The following is a 19,177-nucleotide window of genomic DNA, read 5'->3' as shown; positions in this document are numbered from 1 at the left end:
TTCGCAGCTCCATGAAGGAGCCACTTTTGTCCACTCTGCAGGGCCCAGAAACAGTGTTTTTCATTTTGCTTTTGATTTGAGTTTTTTGTAACCTCCCTCAATGTCTAGCGTCCCCAATGAAAGTAGGGAATTCAGCAAGAATGGCGAAAGGGCTCATGTGAGCAGCTGTAATAGAAAGAGATGTGTTTGCTTTGTGTGGAAAGGGAAACTTCCTGGAAATTGGAGAGTTTCAGACCCAATCTTGGCTCAGGGTGGGGAGGAAATGAAAGAACCTAAGGATTGGGGTGAGGACCTTGCATTGTGCATGGTATTAGATGGCCGTGACAGGGTACTGCCACAGGCGATGATGTAGTGTGTTGACTGCAGGCCATGTCTAGAAAAATGGAGTAAACGTTAGGCCTCTATGTATTCTGCTCACACAATAAAACTTGTAGCCCATCATGGTGCTGCCTTTACTTTGTCTGGTATGTGATCAGCTACATAAATCTTGTCATCAGGACAAAATATAAATCCATACCTGGCAGGAAAGATTCTTTCTTATTTTAGTTGAGACTAGGTGAGAAACTCAACTGTCCTGTGGGGCAAGTTTGTCCTTGGTGAGAATTTAGGACATTACATGTGTTGTACAAGGTATCAGTATTTCCTTCCCACCCTCCCTCCCTACCTGCCTCCCTGCCATCCTCCTCCCTGCCATCCTCCTCCCTCCCTCCCTCCCTCCCTTCCTCCCTTCCTCCCTCCCTTCCTCCCTTCCTCCCTTCCTTCCTTCCTCCCTCCCTCCCTCCCTCCTTCCCTCCCTTCCTCCCTCCCTCCCTCCCTCCCTTCCTCCCTTCCTCCCTCCCTCCCTCCCTTCCTTCCTTCCTCCCTCCCTCCCTCCCTCCCTCCCTCCCTCCCTCCCTCCCTTCCTCCCTCCCTCCCTTCTTTCCTCCCTCCCTCCCTCCCTCCCTCCTTCCCTCCCTCCCTCCCTTCCTTCCTTCCTTCCTTCCTTCCTTCCTTCCTTCCTTCCTTCCTTCCCTTCCTTTCTTTTTAAGAAATATGACACACAGGTGCTTAGGCAAAAATGAGAGGATATCATATCACACCTGTGATTTGCTCATTTGTAATTTCCCTGGATGCTCTGGTGCTCTTCCTTCCCTCCTACCAAACCCCCTGCATCCTTCATTCTTCCTTTACTATGTTTTTAATCCTGAAAACCAGGACTACTTGGCACATGCTTTTCCACATGTGTCTTCTCCATTCTCATCTCTTGTGTTCCACGCAGCTCCTTGACCCTTTTTAAACTACTGTGACCTTCTACCCCCTCGCAATGTCAGTGTGCTGATGGCTTGTCCAGGCTCAAGCCCAACCTCCTGCCCCCTTAAGCCCTCAGCACTGTCACTCTCTAACCTTGTCTTCCAGTGTTTCCCCGTCAGGTTGCCAAGACAGCACTCTGATGGCCATGCTCACTTTTTCACATCAGGATCTGATCAGTGGTCCTGAGTGTTAAGATGAGCTCCCCTGCCAGCTGGCATGGCTCAGTGGTTGAGCATTGACTTGTGAACCAGGAGGTCACCAGGTTCGATTCCCAGTAGGGGCACATGTCTAGATTTCGGGCTGGATCCCCAGTGTGGGGTGTGCAGGAGGCAGTCGATCAATGATTCTCCTCATCACTGATGTTTCTATCTCTCCCTCTTCCTTCCTCTCTGAAATTGATAAAAAAATATTAAAAAAAAAGAAAAAGATGAACTCCCCTTGGTTCACAGACCCTGCCTGTGGAATCAGGCCATGCCTGCGGAGGTGGGTCCTTAGAAAGGGGTGGGCAGCCCTGACCGGTTTGGCTCAGTGGATAGAGCGTCGGCTTGCGAACTGAAAGGTCCCAGGTTTGGTTCCGGTCAAGGGAATGTACCTTGGTTGCGGGCACATCCCCAGTAGGAGGTGTGCAGGAGGCAGGTGATTGATGTTTCTCTCTCATCGATGTTTCTAATTCTCTATCCCTCTCCCTCCCTCTCTCTGTACAAAATCAATAAAATATATTTAAAAAAAAATAAAAAAAAAATAAAGGGGTGGGCAGGACATGCCTTTGGGACCTGTGGGGACATGGTCAAAGCTCAGGGCTTGGCAGAGCCTTTTCCTTTAGATAAAAGATAGATACAAATGTATTTCATATGCAGTATATTATATATACTGTGGTATATAAAGGATTTTGATAGCATAGTGATCAAGGAGCTAGCTCAGATGTCATTTATTTCTTCTTGACAGAGCCCAAGCTGGACAAAGGCAAGCTGTATGGTGATAACACTAATAGAATTGATATATATGAGTCAACCAGGCTTAAGAAGCATTGCTATGGGGCGTCCTTTGGTGTTAAAGGAAACATGTTTATATAGAGAGGAGAGGAAATGGTACATAGTAGAAACGATGGAGGGTGAGGCTCTCAAAGTATTCACAAGTTTGCATTTGCCAGTTTCCCTTAGCGCAAGAGGGACACGGAGATGTGGTGTCTATGGAAAACAAGTCAAAATTGGAGGCTGGAAATGGTGGAGATTTTATACAAAGGTGGGCTGGCTGGGGCTGTTCCAGGGTCCCAGTTTACAGAGTGGGGCTGTGCTCAGGGTCCAGGCCTGATTCTCCGTAACTGAAGATTCAGGAGGCCGAGGTAGGCAGGAGACCAGCAAGTCATCATTTTATAGGGAGAAACTACTCTCATAGGTCTCACGCATGCTCCCTGTTGTCATGACGCCAGAGAGGCCAAATTATAACCTGAAGGCTATTTTGTGGAGATACAGTCAAAACAGAAAACATTTAAGAGAGTTTGGGATCCAAGACCATTGCAGCCCTCTCCCCTGGGCAATGCTGAGTCAGGCTGAGTGCCCAGAATAACATGATGAAAAACTGGGCCATCGGAGCCAGACTATCTGGGGCTTGAGTCCCGACTCCACTGCTTCCTCCTGGGGTGACCAGCATCACCGTGCCCCAGTTTCTTCATCGGGGAAGAGTATCTAACAATAGAACCCATCTCTCGGGGCTGTTGTAAGGACTATGAAAGAGAACCCATGGCTGTGCTTTGCACAGTGCCCAGCACGTGATCTGTGATCATAACTGTCAGTTATTATGACAGCCTCCCCTGTCCCTGTGCACAGACTGTCTTCCATTTCCTGGTGACCTATTGTTTAATTCTTTAGCTGTATTAACACCATTGTTTTTGCTGCCACCTTAACAAACACTGCAGTTCAAGTGTCCCTAGAAGTAATCTCGGGAATAAAACTCCTTCGGTTTCCCACTTAAAGACTGTTGTATATACCGATGCATTTTGTGCTGATCAACATCCTTCTCTGTGGAGAGATTTCATAGAGAGCAATTACGTTCCCATTTGTGTGTGTGTGGGAAGCTGCAAATACTGATAACAATCGCCAGTTGCCTCGGGTGCTTCTTGCAGTGGACAGAGTGAGGAAGGTGCCCAGGGAGGGCTTCAATCAGGGACTTGCGGGACGGAGAGAAAGAGGTCATTGCTTAGTGTCCATCACGCCATCACTGCTGTGGATTCTACGGGTATGAATTTGAGGATGGATAAGGGCTAGCCATTTTTTTGTGTGTAAATACATGTGTGTTTCTGTGCAAATACATGTGTGTTTGCAAGCTGAGGGCAGGGCTCAGGCTTGTGTTCTGGTGCTGGTGGGGGTGGGGCAGAGGTACTCGCGAGTCCCTAGCGGGGCCTGGGTCATCGTCTCCAGCTTGCCACGCGGTAAGCAAGGTTTGCTTTTATTGGACAAAAAATAAAGCTCCAGTTTCTGGCTGAAATAGATCTTTTTCTAGTGCTAATGGCTTTCTGAATGAGCAAAGGAAAAAGATGTCAATACAATAATTACTTAAAATAAGCGCGTTTGAGTGGCTTCTGGCCGAGTGCTGTGATCTGATTTCCAAGCCAAAGCTTGAACCACAGGTCTGAGAAGCAGATCATTTGAAACTGGGTGGTGCTGAAAACACCCAGTGCGTGGGGTCCCTGCAAACATAGTTTGGTGATAAAATTAGAGACCATTCTGACATGGGGAGACGAATTCAATTTCCTGTTGATAGTTTGTTAAGGCTTTCAGGACACGGAGAATAAGTCAAATATATGGTCGGAAATATAGACAAAGATGGAGCAGAGATGGTTTGGGGGTGCTGCAGGGATTGGCAGGATGTCGTCTGAAGGGTGTACAGGGAAGGGGAAGAAAAGATATAAAGTACCGAATAATATCTATTGAAACATGGCCAGGAAGCCCTCTGGGGCATTTGTGTTGAATACTATATTTTCTGTGATAGTCTTGAAAGGATAAAGCAGGGGGGAAGAATCAACACATGCAGAGGAAAATGAAACAATTCCACTCTATGATGAGAAAACAGCAGGCTCGAAGCCTGTATAACCATGAGCCTGAGAGAGGAGAGGGCCCGGGGACCGTGTCAGCACACTGAGAATTGTCGATAGGTGCCACTCAGGTGCCTTCCTGATTGACAGCGCTGCCGAGAAACATGATTGATTACCCAGAGGCCCGCTGCCGCCTGCAGACATGCCTGAGCGCTGTGGCCACGAGTGTCAGGAAGACCTAACTGCCTCACCAATAACAGCGGAGGAAGCATTCATTAGTGCAAATATCAGTCTCCATAGAAGACCTGAGAATGAAGGTCCTGGAATGACAGGGCACTGTTTTAACATCATGGGTAATGGATGAGGGTCACAGCCTGTCCTCCCCAACCCAAAGAAAAGAAATTCTAGTGTAAACAAGCACAGAGGACCCCGGGTTGAGATATGTGAAGCGCGTGCAGACCTGCAGTCACTGGCAATGGAAGTGCGTGGGGGGCAGATGGCATGTGGAGGAAGGGAAAATGATGACTGTGCTGTTGTGGCTATAAGGTTTGTGTGATACTCTCCAGGTTTCTGTCATTGGCACCTTCATATTTTAAGCTTGACATTAGCTTTCCTGCATTTCTGTGGGTTTCACAATTGCTATATTGTTGGAGGAAAAATGAGTAATACCATTTTTTGTTTTTTTTTTTCCCGGTTGACTAGAAATAAACAGATTTTTCTTTGGGGGCTATTATAATGATTATTCCCCAACAATATGCATGCATATTTAATTTAATTATATTAGTGGTGTGTGTGTGTGGGGGGGGGCGGGGACGTGGTAGTTATTTCAATCTATCGTACTCTCCTGGAAAGAGGCCCCGAGCTCTGACTTTAATATGCCCTTCTGTTTGCTTAAGTTGATTTTGAATATTACTGTGATTGTGTTTGGTTACGAATGCACTTTCTCCTGGTTGAAATTAAGGTGGTACATGAACCTCATATTCTTCTCATTTGGCTGCCTCCTTTGTGCTTTCCTTATTTATTTATTTTTAGTCCATGGAATCTGAAATGCAAATAAGTAAAAGCAAATGTCAGTGGGTAAGGTAAACAAGGGCGTTTCAACATGTCATAATTTGCTTTAATTAAAATTGGAAAATTCCCCAATTTTCCAAGGAAACTCATTTGATTTCAGTCCCAGGGGTCCAAACCCTAGCTGGTTTGGCTCAGTGGATAGAGCATCAGTCCACAGACTAAAGGGTCCTGGGTTCAATTCTGGTGGGGGCATGGACCTCAGTTACAGGCTCGATCCTCAGCACTGGTTGGACACATGCGGGAGGCAACCAATTGATGTGTCTTTCACATCGATGTTTCTCTCTCTCTCTCTCTCTCTCTCTCTTCCACTCTCTCTAAAAGTCAATGGAGCCCAATGGCATGGTTCAGTGGTTGAGTGTCGACCTATGAACCTGGAGGTCATGGTTCGATTCCTGGTCAGGACACATGCCTGGGTTGGGGGCTCTACCCCCAGTGTGGGTGTGCAGGAGGCAGCCAATCAATGATTCTCTCTCATCATTAATGTTTCTATCTCTTTCTCCTCTTCCCTTCCTTTCTGAAATCAATAAAAAAATATTTTTTTAAAAAAAGGTCAATGGAAAAATATCCTTGGGTGAGGATTAACAAAAAAACAAAACAGAACAAAAAACAAATTCAGGGATCCAGATGGTTCCTTGACATCTCTCAGCCTCAGCGTTCTCCTCTGTAAAATAAAGATAGCAGTATCTCTCTGCCTCTCCCCTGGGAATATTTTAAGAATTAAATGAAATCAGTGGAGCATTGCCATGCAATGCACTTTACTATTAACTTTATCAAAACAATAATCAACACCTCCAGACCAAAAGTCTGGGTTTACTCAGACCCCTGACCTGCTTGTAAGGCTTCAGTTAGTTTCTCCAATTTCCCTTTCAATCTGAGAGGCTGTGTGTGGACTAATTAAGAATTGTAGAAGTTACAGCTGAACTGCCTGGGTGAACTCCAGCTTTATCACTACCAGCCAAGGGTCACCTGCAAGTTATTTGTCTTCTGTGCCTCAGTTTCCTTATATGTAAAATAGGGATAACCCTACTTCTGCTTTAGAGGATTATTATAAGGGTTAAATGAGCTAATATACTAACAACACTTAGAATATTGCACAGGAAATGCTACTTTAAGTATTTGCTAATCTGGAATAATAAAAGTGTAATATGCTAATTAGACCAGACTGCTGAATGACCTTCCAGTCATCACTCCAGACGTCCTTCCGGATGAAGCCACCGTGCTGCGGCTGAGGCAGAGGCAGAGGCAGAGGCAGTTAGGGGCAATCAGGCAGGCAGGCAGAGTGGTTAGGGGCGATCAGGCAGGCAGAGTGGTTAGGGGTGATCAGGCAAGCAGGCGAGTGGTTAGGGGAGATCAGGCAGGCAGGTGAGTGGTTAGGGGTGATCAGGCAGGCAGGCAGGCAAGTGGTTAGGGGTGATCAGGCAGGCAGGCAAGTGGTTAGGGGAGATCAGGCAGGCAAGCAGAGTGGTTAGGGGCGATCAGGCAGGCAGGCAGGCGAGCGGTTAGGAGCCAGCGGTCCCGGATTGAGAAAGGGATGTCTGACTGCCAGGTTAGGCCCAATCCCACGACATCCCTCGAGGGGTCCCGGATTGCTAGAGGGTGCAGGCCGGGCTGAGGGCCCCCACCCCCGTGCATGAATTTCGTGCACCAGGCATCTAATATTTTTATAACATTCGTTGTCTCATGTCAACTGATCTCGCCTTTTTCTCTACCATCTCCCAATCTTTTTATTACCTTTAATACCCTTCTCCACCACCTTGGCCAACACTTTCTATAAGCCCTGAAGTCCGTCTGATTATTATACTAATATTATTTATCACTGTGTAACAAACTACCCCTACACTGAGCAGTTTAAAACAGCAAATACTTATTATCTCACAAAGTTTCTCAGGGTCAGGAATCAGGGAGCAGCTTGGCTGGGTGGCTCTGGGTCAGGGTTTTCCAGGAGGCTGGAGTCAGAGTGTTGACCAGAGAAGCAGTCATGTGAGGGCTGGACTGGGGCTGGGAGATGTTTCCAACTTGGGCATGCACATGGCTGTGGCAGAGGCCACAGTTTCTGGCAACGTGGGCTTCTCCACAGGGCTGCCTGAGTGCCCTCAAATCAGGTGATCCAAAGAGATCAAGGAAGAATCCATCTAACCTCAGAAGTGATGTACCATCACTCCTGATGAATTCTATTGGTTTCATAGCCCAGCCCTGATATACTGTGTGAGGGGACTACACCTGGGCATGAATACCAGCAGGTGGGGCTCACTGGGAACTGTCTTGGAAACTGGTGAAGAAATACATTTAATTTGTGTTCGATATTGTTTCTTTAAGACCCTCCCTAATTGCTCTTCCACAATGGGTGCTCATGCACTGTCTACAGAACTAATCTACAGAAGGCAGGGGTAGCATGGTGTAGCAGAAGGTGGAGCAGAATGTATAGGCGTTGGAGCTAGACAGAACTGGGTTTGAATTTCTGCCCCCCTCACAAACTCTGTGGCCCTGAGCATTGACCTAGCTCTCTGAGTCTCAGCGCTCTCATCTTAATGTGTACCTGGTATCATTGGGAGGATTAGCAATGATTACAGAGCCCAGATGCGGACTGGTGCAAGCTGGTGTGGAATCTATGATAATGTGATTATTATCATCACGGTTAAGTTGCTAATGGTTCCTTAGTTCCATATAACCATTTGTTAAGCTCATTTAAACTGAGTAAAGGACTTTAAGGAGTGAATGCATTAAGGAATTTTTGACTCCATGGTGGGCTGGGTTAAAAAGGAGCTTTTCAAAAAATCTGTGTGTGTGTGCACACTTTCATTTTCACGTAACTCACGTACACAGCTTGCTTCTTCAGCCTGACAAAGAGACCGTCTGCAAGGCCTTCCCAGGTCAGTGAGTCTCAGCTACGGTTAGAGGGTCCAGGTGGGGGCTGCGCTGTGTGGGCAGTATCCATGAATGGCTGATGGTGGTAGAAATGTTCACCATACGTGGACCTCTTAGCTGGCTTATTTGGGTAGCTTCCTTTAGTTAAATTCTGGCCCCATGCTGGACCTGTGTTAAACACATTGCTTATGTTCTCTCACTTACCCTCACAGTAAGCCTCAGAGACAGGTGGCATTATCGCATTTGGTTTGAAGGTGAGGAAACTGAGGTTTAGCGACATTAAGAGACTTGCAAAAGGTGACACAGCTGATTGTCATCCACATAAACACCAGTTCTTATTGCTTTAATTTCTCCGAAACTGAGCAGTAAATTGAACACTAGAACCAAAGCAAATATCTATAGTCCTAGGTTTATTTCCCAGATGACCAGAACAGTTTCGGAATAAGGTCCCTCTCAGGGGTTTCCAGTGTGCCTCTCTGATGGAATCTAAACCTCTCCTTCGCGCAAGAAGCCAGATTGTTTCTTCCTTTTTTTTTTTTTTTTTTGGAAGTGGCTGTAACACTTCACTTGCATACGTGTTTTCATACACAAGTTGAAAATAACACTGAAACAACTAAGTAAGTGACTTGAAATTTTAAAAAGTCATTCGCTACACAGAATTCTCAGCATATTTGAGATGCATCATTCTTGTATGTATTTGATACACTTCAGATTTTATGCAGCCAGGACGCAAACCAGCCCTGTCTGGCTCCAAGGCTACGTGCTGTTTCTCGTGGAGTGTGTGGGACATCTGCCTGGTGCTGGCCGGCGGCCCCACCTCCTTGCCCTGCGCAGCAATTGCGCTCCCCTCTCAGGCCCTGTGCTCCCCTCCTGCGGGAAGCCTGACCCTCGTGGGGTATATCATGGATGGAAATAAACACAGCTGGGCTGAGGCTTGAAAAACAATGTTAGAGATTTGTCTTTCTCTGGCTTTTTTCCTAGTTGCTAGCCTATTTATTTCTTGATTTTTTGATTGACAAAATTGCACCCTTTGAGATTCATTTGCTCTGAGGGTAGGTACACAGCTAAACAGAGACTAAAACAAAACAGCCCCAAATGGAGACTAGCGTATTGAAAAGTGCAATCACCAGCCCAGCAGGCACATTCAATTTGAGTGAGCTTGTGAATATTCCACTCAGCGCCATTACGGAGCGCCAATATTCCACTCAGCGCCATTCTCTCGTTCAACAGGGAACGGTGATGAGATTCTAGCCTCCTCTCCCCATCAAAGCAGAGAAGGGCATTTCCCCCCTGTTACCCTCCTTCTTCTACCCACAGCCCCAAATACCACATGCTGTCATAACAAAGCCCTCCGGGACTGAGATTCAGTAATATGCCATGCATTTTAAGATGCTGGATAGACACAAATTATGGAACGGATGAGCCTTGGAATAAACGTATTGGGCTTCTAAGCCAGCACCTCACTTCTCAGCAGATATTCTCAGTTTCCTCTTTTCCTTAGATGACTCGGCAGGAGTCAGCCATAGGTTGACAAATAAAAGGAAGGAGGTGGGTGATCAGAGACAAAGGTAGGCTCCCTCGAGTAGAAGTGTTGGGCAGATATTGGGTAGAGCTGTTTGCTGCTCTGCCTCTAACTTCCCCATGCCCAGCGTTAAAACAACTCTCACAGCCGAAAGGTTTTCTGAGGGAAAGGGGGTCTGGAGCCCTATGCTGGCCAGAAAAGGACCAGGTGCTGGGGCCTGTGGACTGAACCAGCAGCCGCAGGGCACCACGGACAGGCAACGCGTGCCCTGTGCTGGAGCTGACGGGCGCTTTCACACGTTAGGTTTTCGGGAAGAAAGTTCTGAAAGAATTTACATTGGCTACAGATGAGGAGGGTGGGCGGGAAAAAGTGAAGCGGGGCAGTTCTAGGCTAGATGCATGGTCTGTAACAAGGAAATATTTGCTACTTTTGATCGGTGGTAGGCAGCAGTCCTGACCGTTCACCCGCAAGCAGGGTCTGGCGTCTAGTGGGCGGCTAATAGATGGCCTGGAGGGTGATAAAGAACTCCCACAGACATTCAGGAGTGTGAGCAGTCTTTTGTTAGTTGTTCCACAGCTACTAACTGGTTAACAATTCTTGTCTGTTTCTCCTACTCTTGGCCTTTGCTGTAATTTAATGTAGGACGCCTCAGAATTTTCTCTTGTTACCAGTTCTGTGCATATTGGGGCTTCCCAACTCCCAGGTAGCTGTGACCATTTAGCTTTTGTTTGGGCTGCAGGATTACCATTCATTGCAGAGTTTTTCCTAGGAGGCATTTGCAATTATTGCAACTTGCAGAAAAATAACGGGGGTGGCTCCACCTCTGCACCTTTCCAGAAATTTTCGTTGACCTTAGCATTTCTCATTTCATGCGAGAAGAGGCATGATTTATGGGTCCTGCTTGGTTTCAGAATGTAGCTTAAAGGAATACATTACTAACAGGAGTCCTGAGTGCTACATTACCTATTTTTAGATAGGCGAATCTTAATTGGAAACAAAACAAATATAAGGCAGAGGAAGAACGAAAGGGAAAAGTTATGCTTTCTTAACAGGGGAAGAAAACAACTTAATGGGGGGTGGGGGGTGGTTGCAAGTTTTTATCCTAACGACACGTTCCTCATCAGTTTCATTGGCAGTTGGTCACTTTGATGAATTGTGGGCTCTATTGTGTTGTGGGTCCAAGGTTTAATTTTTTATCTTCTCTGTCTTTTTGAGAAGAGGCACCTTAGAAGGCAAATATGTTTTCTTCTCGACCGAGCTAATTTTATCCCGTTTCATTATCCTCCATTGATTTGCTTTCCCAGGTTTTGAATGAAGCTGAGATATATGTGGCTGTTTGGGTACTTTGTGACTCCTGCGTAAACACTAGCTGTTGGTACTTTAATTTCTTTGAAATGGAGCGGTAAATTGAAAAGTAGAACAAAACCAAATAGTTGTAGTACTGGGGTCATTTCCCAGACGACTAGAATAGTTTCCGAAGAAGGTCACATTAGGGGTTCTAAGAGAATCTAAATATCGCTCTCTGCCCAAGGCCACACCCTTTCTTTCTTAAAAAAATAAAATCGGCATAGCAACTTCTGTTTGACACAGGTGGAATCAATCAAGGTGAAACAAGAGTAACAGAATTAAATGGCTTGGGTTTTTAAAAAGTTATTCCGCTCCACAGAATTCTCAGTGTACATGAGTTCTTGTCAGTATTTAAGAGATCAGGCTTTATGGGAGAACCATTTTCATGCCAAGTGTTTCTCTCTACCCGAGGTTCAGCTCGATGGTGGAAAGGAAGGGCGCCTGAGAGTCACAGAGAAAAACAAAAGGGAAAATTGGTTTGGAAAAGGTTTCTCCTTTTCATGTTGGGGGCTTGATGGGTTTGTTAGATGTGCACAAATGCCTCCGTGGGATGTTGTCTGATGACAGCATGGCTCCCACAGCTGTGAGAAACGTGAACGCAGGAAGGCCGGGTATTACTGGCAAGGCCAGAAGCTGCACCAAATTCTAACGTTTCACGGGGAACAAGGTATGAGTATTTTTACGGTAGAATGATTTCCACGAACTTGAAAGATTAAAATTACTTCCACAAGTCCTGTCCAAGAGCTGAGTGGATTTACCCGAAAGACCGCTGCTTTGTCATCTCCAGACCTATTTCTGGCCCTGCAGGGAAGTGATGAAATTTTATTCATTTCTGTACACCCGGAGAAAGAGACCCAACTGTACTGAGTACCCATTAGCTACTAGGCATTGGCCCAGGCGCTTTACGGATGACATGTCTTTGGATTGTGCAGTTGTCTTATTCCCCTCTGTTTCAAATGAGGAGGCCGAGGCCAAACTCAGTGCAGGATACTGTTAGGTACTCAGTCCCTTGCAGTGAGGTGTATTGGTTGAGTGGGATCTCTAGAGCTAGCCTTCCTGAATCTGAGTCCTTGCTATGCCAGTTACTGGCTGATTGATCTTGGGAAGATCACCAAGCCTCAGTTTCCCAACCATAAAATGGGGATGCAGACAGTCATTTAATCAGCCTACAGGCATCCTCAAACTACGGCCCGCGGGCCACATGCGGCCCGCCGAGGACATTTATCCGGCCCGCTGGGCGTCGCTGCCTGTCCTGCTTAGCAGCTGACTCGTCCCGGGCCTGCAGTGCGCATAGGAATTTGTTCATAGTTTTTTTTTTTTTTTAAACTATAGTTCGGCCCTCCAACGGTCTGAGGGACAGTGAACTGGCCCCCTGTTTAAAAAGTTTGAGGACCCCTGGTAGGAGGTGAGCAGCATATGACATAATCCATGTCATGTGCTATTATATTATTGTTATAGTTATAGTTAAATGGATGAATGAATGAGTGAGTGGATGCTATTATTAGGCCATGAACTGTAGAATAACTGCATTCCCACATCCACCCTTAAAAGAGGTGGGGCCCGGTAGTTAGTAATATTCTGTCTCTGAGTGTCCAGATGCAAGGTGTATGGGATTGAAAGTGGCTCTGGGAGACCCTAGTCTGGGTCTCTTCATCCTAGTGGCCTGAGACTGTTGACTGCTATTGAATTTAAACTCTTTTCTGGATGGCCTTCTTTGAGGGTGTTGAGCATGCACATTTTAATGGCTGTTTGACCCATTGTTGTTGCTGTTGATGTTTAATTTCATGGTAGTTTTGGCAGGAGAAAATCACTCCTCTGGAATGTGCAGAGGGCTTTCTTCAAGGTGAGAAAATGGTGAGAAGCCCTATCCTGGGGCACAGGATAAATAAAAACAAATAATTTCCCGGAGTTAAAGCTCCTCTTTCCCTGAGGCTCCCTGGGTACAGTAGTTTGTTTTCATTATGTCTCTTACAAAGGCAGCACCGATATTAACAATAGGAACAAAACAGACGCACATTTTTTGCTTTCTAACATTGGAAAGTTCCTTAGGGCCCATAGACTCATTTAGGAAAATTCATGTGCACAAAACTCATTTGCAAAAGCAAATAAAATATGTGATCACAAATGCTCTTTTTCTGACTGGCCTAGGGGACCCGCTGAAAATGAGTATGTGCCTTGATGGTTACTCACATAGCTGAGCTGACGCAGGCCGCCAGTCTTCTCATCGAATGAACCCTATTGAGCCACTTTATGTCAGACAACTTGAATGACTGGAAAGCTTGGTACAGCTCAGCTGGTTGTTAAATCACTGTAGTGATTCGTGAGTTTCCTTTTTGAAAAATAATATTCAATCATCATGCCCTATGGCTTTGAAAATATCTTTGCAAGTTCATTCATTAAGATGTCCAGCCAGCCCTGACCGGTTTGGCTCAGTGGATAGAGCGTTGGCCTGCGGACTGAAGGGTCCCGGGTTCGATTCCGGTTAAGGGCATGTGCTTGGGTTGCGGGCACATCCCCAGTGGGAGGTGTGCAGGAGGCAGCTGATCGATGTCTCTCTCATCGATGTTTCTAACTATCTATCCTCTCCCTTTCCTCTCTGTAAGAAATCAATAAAATATATTAAAAAAAAAAAAAGGATGTCCAGCCAAGGAAACATGTCTGTGTTTAATCAGGCTTGGCTTTATGTCCCTTTGGATTGTGTATGCTGCTTTCTTTCCTGATAAAATTTTTGGCTGCAAGTGTGATGGGTGACAGTGCCTAGGAAACCTGAGTTGAGATCATTAGAAAAAAAGGAAACCTTACTTGTAAACTATGTAGTACATAAGGATAAATGAAGCTACCAGCAATCTGATTAAAATCTCAAAGTCTTTGAGCTGCTTTTTCCATAGCAATTAAAGTATATGAACAACTACAATTTTCTCAACCTTTAAATCTGTGGTTTGTTTTGGCCTAACTGGTTGATTTACTTATTCCACAAATATTATTTACTGAATAGCTATGTATTCTGGGCTCTTCTCTGGGTGGCAGAGATATAAAAATGAGAAAACAAACATCCCTGTCTTCAGGAAGCATATATTGTAATGGGGCAATAGATTTAGCAGAGTAATACTTTAAGAAATGTTACTTCTTTTTTTACCCTTGGGTATTACTGATAGTATTTTGTTATAAACTAGAGGCCCAGTGCACGGATTTGTGCACACTGAAAGGAAATTAATTAGAAGGTGGCCAGTGGGGTGGGACTGGGTGAGACGGGTCGGACACACCCTGGAGCCAACCTCCCACAATTCCTCCCTGGCTGGCCGCACCTGGGGTGGCTCCGGGGCTCAAAGGGCATTTGTGGAATGAATGGGATCTCTCTGGCAGGTGGGGTCCCTCGGCCTGGCCTGCAGGGATTGGGCTGAAACCAGCAGTCCGACATTCCCCGAGGGGTCCAGGAGTACGAGAGGGCACTCTGCAAAGTTGCTGTCACTCGGCAGCTCCTGTGTTGAGCGTCTGTCTCCTGGTGGTCAGTGTGCGTCATACCTACCGGCCGGTCGGCTGGTTGGCTGGACACTTAGCCTTTTATATATATAGATTGAGTGTCCATTATGGTCTGAATTCTGAAGTGTAATTTTATCAAATGTGGGAGCCTTGAGAGTTCTCCCATGGACTCTTAGAAATCAGTAGAAAAAAAAGGCATTTGCTTTATGGTATAACTATAATGGAATCCATCCATTCCACTTAGGATATACCGTATATATATTTTTCCTGGCTTGTGGCCACATTAAAAAAATATATTTTTATTGATTTTAGAAAGGAAAGGAGAGGGAGGGAGACATAGAAACATCGAAGAGAGAGAATCATTGATTGGCTGCCTCCTGCACGCCCCACACTGGGGATGGAGCCTGCAACTCAGGCATGAGCCCTTGATGGGTATTGAACCCAGGACCCTTGAGTCCGCAGGCTGACGCTCTATCCACTGAGCCAAACAGGCTAGGGCGTGGCCACATTTTTTCCAGTCTTAGGGACATAAGCCATCTTCCTGTTGAACACTCACTGACTACATGGCTCCAATCTGGAGACGCCTGGCTGCAGGTGGTACTAGTTCATGATGGTGGTACCAACCAGCAGAGTACTGGGTGGCATTATGGTTCCCAGCTAGAGTAAGAGTCATAAAAACTGACTGACATTTTTGCACACTGCTGTGTCACCTCAGTTGTGAGACATGTAACAAACAGCAAATTTTGTGAATGCTAAGTGTTTCTTTTAAATTAGGCCAAAATAAAGATTATTCTATAATAATGTTAGAATAATGTTGCTGTTCTATACTCCTCTGTGCTTTCTTGGATGAGCAGGAAAGACAATGAATTACAGATAGCTCCTTGGGGATGGTGCAGAATTCAGGGTATGCTCATTGAGGAGCGTGGCACATTCGTCTCATAGTTTAAGGAGCAACAAAGATAGACACCTCCTACCTTCGTTTCCCCATAATCTTTCTCCAAAGGCTCTAACAGGCTAGAGTCCTAGACCCTTAGAGGACCTGCTAATTGTTAATGAGTTGCAAAGTTGATGGAACTTTACATTCACCTCCTCTCCGTTGCCTGCTGCCATCCCCAGGGGAAAATGTCAATCAAGAGAGAAATGTCTAAGATGGGGAAGGAGAGAAAAGATGAGGCAGAGATGAGACAGTCTATTCCAGGCAGATGAGCAGCTCTTGAATAAGTGAGGCGTCTCCTGCCCCTAGGAACACCAAATGAAATAAAACAGAAAATGAGTTCATTCCTAACTATTTCTATCAGATTCACCCGTCCCCTTAACCAATTCTCTGTTTACCTTCTGCTGTTTGGTCCTTGCCGCCAAGGAAATCCAGCTGTTTTCAAAGAACACACTCCACGTTGTGTTTCAGCCAGTCTTATCATCTTGATGTAAATACTATCAATTGCAGCCTGTCACATCTTCCTCCACTGAATAAGTGCATTGCTTTCCGACACTGGAGCTTCTCTAAAGATAACACAAGCAGCGAAATTGCATCTCACATTAGGCATGCTCACAGCAAGGGCCCCAGGAGGTAGCTGGGACATACCCCATAATCAAATCTTTCCCAACCCCACCAAATTAAAAAAGATACATATAAGGAAAAGAGCTTGCCTGGACCTGCTGGGGGAGAAGATCAAACAAATAGTCAAATCAAATGAAAGCATTGTTGCTTATTCACCTGGCTGTATTCAGAACCCCAGCATTTCTGTCTCAGCTGGGTACGTGTCCCTGGATTCCAGTGTCAGAATGGATTTGTTGAACAACTCTGCTCTAACAAGCTCAGGGCTTCCATAGAACCAGCTGTACGTGCCCCCAATGAGGTTTGTCTGTGCACTTTCCACTCTCTCCTCTCTGCAGGGACAAGACAGGCGTTTCAGAATCACTCCCCTGCCTCTAGGAAGAGTGGGGTTTAACCTTCCAGGCAGAAAGAGGCCTCCCACGGCCTTCAGTGTTTTCTTAGAGAGTTCTTAGTCATCTCTGAGTAACATCCTGCACCAGGGAGTTTTCCCCATTGTCAAGCCTAAATCCCCACGTGACCGCCTTCGTCCTCCTCCTAGTACATGTCCTCTTCCTAGTACATCTTCGTGAGCACTGGTTCCCTGTGGTGTTTATAAGGCCTTCGCCTTCTTGGCCAGGGGGCAGAATCTGCCGTGAGCAGAAACCTCTGAGAGTGACATCTGTTTTTCTCCGGTGACTTAGAGATCTGTGACTAATAATTTTGGTAATTGTTGAGAATTCCAGATCCCAACGAATTCCACTTAAATGGAAGAACCCCCTAGGGACCTAATGATAATGTGTATGTATAATGAGTTTGTTGAAGACTCTCATCTTGTTGGGGTTTAAACCTACATCAAATGGTTTTATTTTCTCTGCTCACTGCGTTCAACTGTATTGTGTTGAATCCTGCTTTCCTGCTGGGAAGCTAGTTTCTTAGCAACGTCAAATTTCCTGTCATTTTCAATTATCAGTGCTGTCTCATTTGGGTATTTAAGATCTAGTCCCGTTCATTTAAAAAAAGATTAATATCAAACTTGATTCGATGTGTATCCTCTCTCCCCCTTGTTATCTGTAGTGTGGGTGTGTGCGCTCTGCTAGGGAGACACCTGTTCTTTTCTTCCAGGACCTAGTTCCTCTGGAGTGGGGGTTCAGGAGGAAGGGGGGAAGTTGAGGGGTTTTTATAGGATTGTTAGAATGTCATGGGCCGGCAGGCCTGAGTCCACACTCACCCTGGTTCAGACAGACTCTTTCTGATGGGGTGATCTCTGTTGAAATGGTCTCTGTACAGTGTTTCATGTAGTTTTCTTGGGGCAAGACCATTCCCTCCACCCCCTCCCACCCCTGCAGATATGCGCCCCCTTGACCTTGTCAGTGGTCACACCTCCAGCCCCTCTCCAAGGCGGGCACGCCACAGCTGGGCACTCCTCACACACCTGCCCTTCAATGCCTCTTCTTCAGGTGTGATGGGACCCCTGGCATTCTGCCTCCTAAGAACTCACAAACTGGAGGGGTGGATCTCAAGATTTCGCTGGGCAGCAGGCTCCATGTTTACAGGGACATCAAATTTCAGATGACACGCGGCAGGGATCCCTCCTCCTCCCCACAGCGTGCCAGACTCCCAGGCTTCCAGACACACCCCCAGGACGGGCTCTCTACTGCTCCCCTCCGCGGCAGCACCAGGGGCCGCCTGTGCCCCTGCCGCTCAGCAGGAGTCCAGTGGGCCATGTGACGCCAGACTCCACTTCTAGGGCATCCGCCGTCCTTATGAAGGATTCTTGTGGCGCAGCCCGCCCTTCTCACTCAGGGAAGGGGAAAGAACCGACTTGTCCCTCGACCCCTGGCCTCCTCACCATCTTACACATCCCTGGTTCTCTGTAAAGACTTGGGTGGGGTCTGATGTGGGCAGGGTGATCGAGAGGACTTGGTGGGTGGTAGGGCCATTTCTGCTGCTGCTTAACAAGCCCTCCAGGGAGATGGCTGGCTCCAGCTGCTGGGGGCTTTCTCTAGAACATGGAGTATTTAAGTGACTTTCGTTTTGGACCAGAGGAGTGTTTTAGGACATTGAAATATATGCATTATAATGTGTATCTGCAGACAGGTGCGTAATGATACATGGGCATGTGTCCTAGGCCCTAAAAGGATCAGGACACTGCTCTGTCATCCTTTTCACAGCCGAGTCACAAAACCCCATGAATCCAAAGTACAAGAAAGTGCAATAAATTCTGATTTTCCCCATGACTACAAATCTCAAAGTTTAGAGGAAAATAACACTGGTGTTCCTGCATTCCGTGTTCTCTAAGCACAGGTTTATTCTGCGAGGGAACTCAGCACTTCATCCCTGTCTTTTTTTTTTTCTTTTTAAATATATTTTATTGATTTTTTACAGAGAGGAAGAAAGAGGGATAGAAAGTTAGAAACATCGATGAGAGAGAGACATCGATCAGCTGCCTCCTGCACGCCCCCCACTGGGGATGTGCCCACAACCCAGGTACATGCCCTTGACCGGAATCGAACCTGGGACCCTTCAGTCCACAGGCCGACGCTCTATCCACTGAGCCAAACCAGTTAGGGCTTCATCCCTGTCTTACTGAGAAGGTTCAATGAGTGAATAAATAGGAAAGTATCTACAAAATTATGTGATCTACAAATATACCCGAGCATCATGATTACATATCATTGTATATACGATTTTTACACATGAACACACATACCCACAAACCTTGTTTTACTTTGGTATGAGAAAGTAAGTTGGTGCCCGGAAAGCCTTTTTTATTTCATTGGTATGTACTAGTTAATCAAGACTTTATTTCATTGGTATGTACTAGTTAATCAAGACTTTATTTCATTGGTATGTACTAGTTAATCAAGACTCCAGCTAGTCTCCAGCCAGCCTGACTGGGTGGTAAACCTGGCCCTGTGATCCCAGGCAAATAGCTTAATCTCTCTGAGTCTCAATTTTCTCATCCGCAGATAGAGATAATAATAGTGTCCACCTCACGGAGTTGCTGTGAGAGTCAAATGGGTTAATTCATATAAAA

The 19,177-nt window shown here is 46.1% G+C and overlaps 1 protein-coding gene across 1 annotated transcript in view; it reads left to right on the top strand.

Moving 5' to 3' along the window:
• The window catches only part of TPH2 (tryptophan hydroxylase 2), a 105,250-nt gene that overhangs the window by 11,338 nt on the left and 74,735 nt on the right, over nt 1-19,177 (top strand). The gene's annotated exons all lie outside the window — the stretch shown is intronic.

The sequence above is a fragment of the Plecotus auritus genome, assembly GCF_963455305.1.
Source record: "Plecotus auritus genome assembly, chromosome: 3".
Classification (NCBI taxonomy): domain Eukaryota; kingdom Metazoa; phylum Chordata; class Mammalia; order Chiroptera; family Vespertilionidae; genus Plecotus; species Plecotus auritus.
This window is presented reverse-complemented; position numbering and strand designations above follow the sequence as displayed.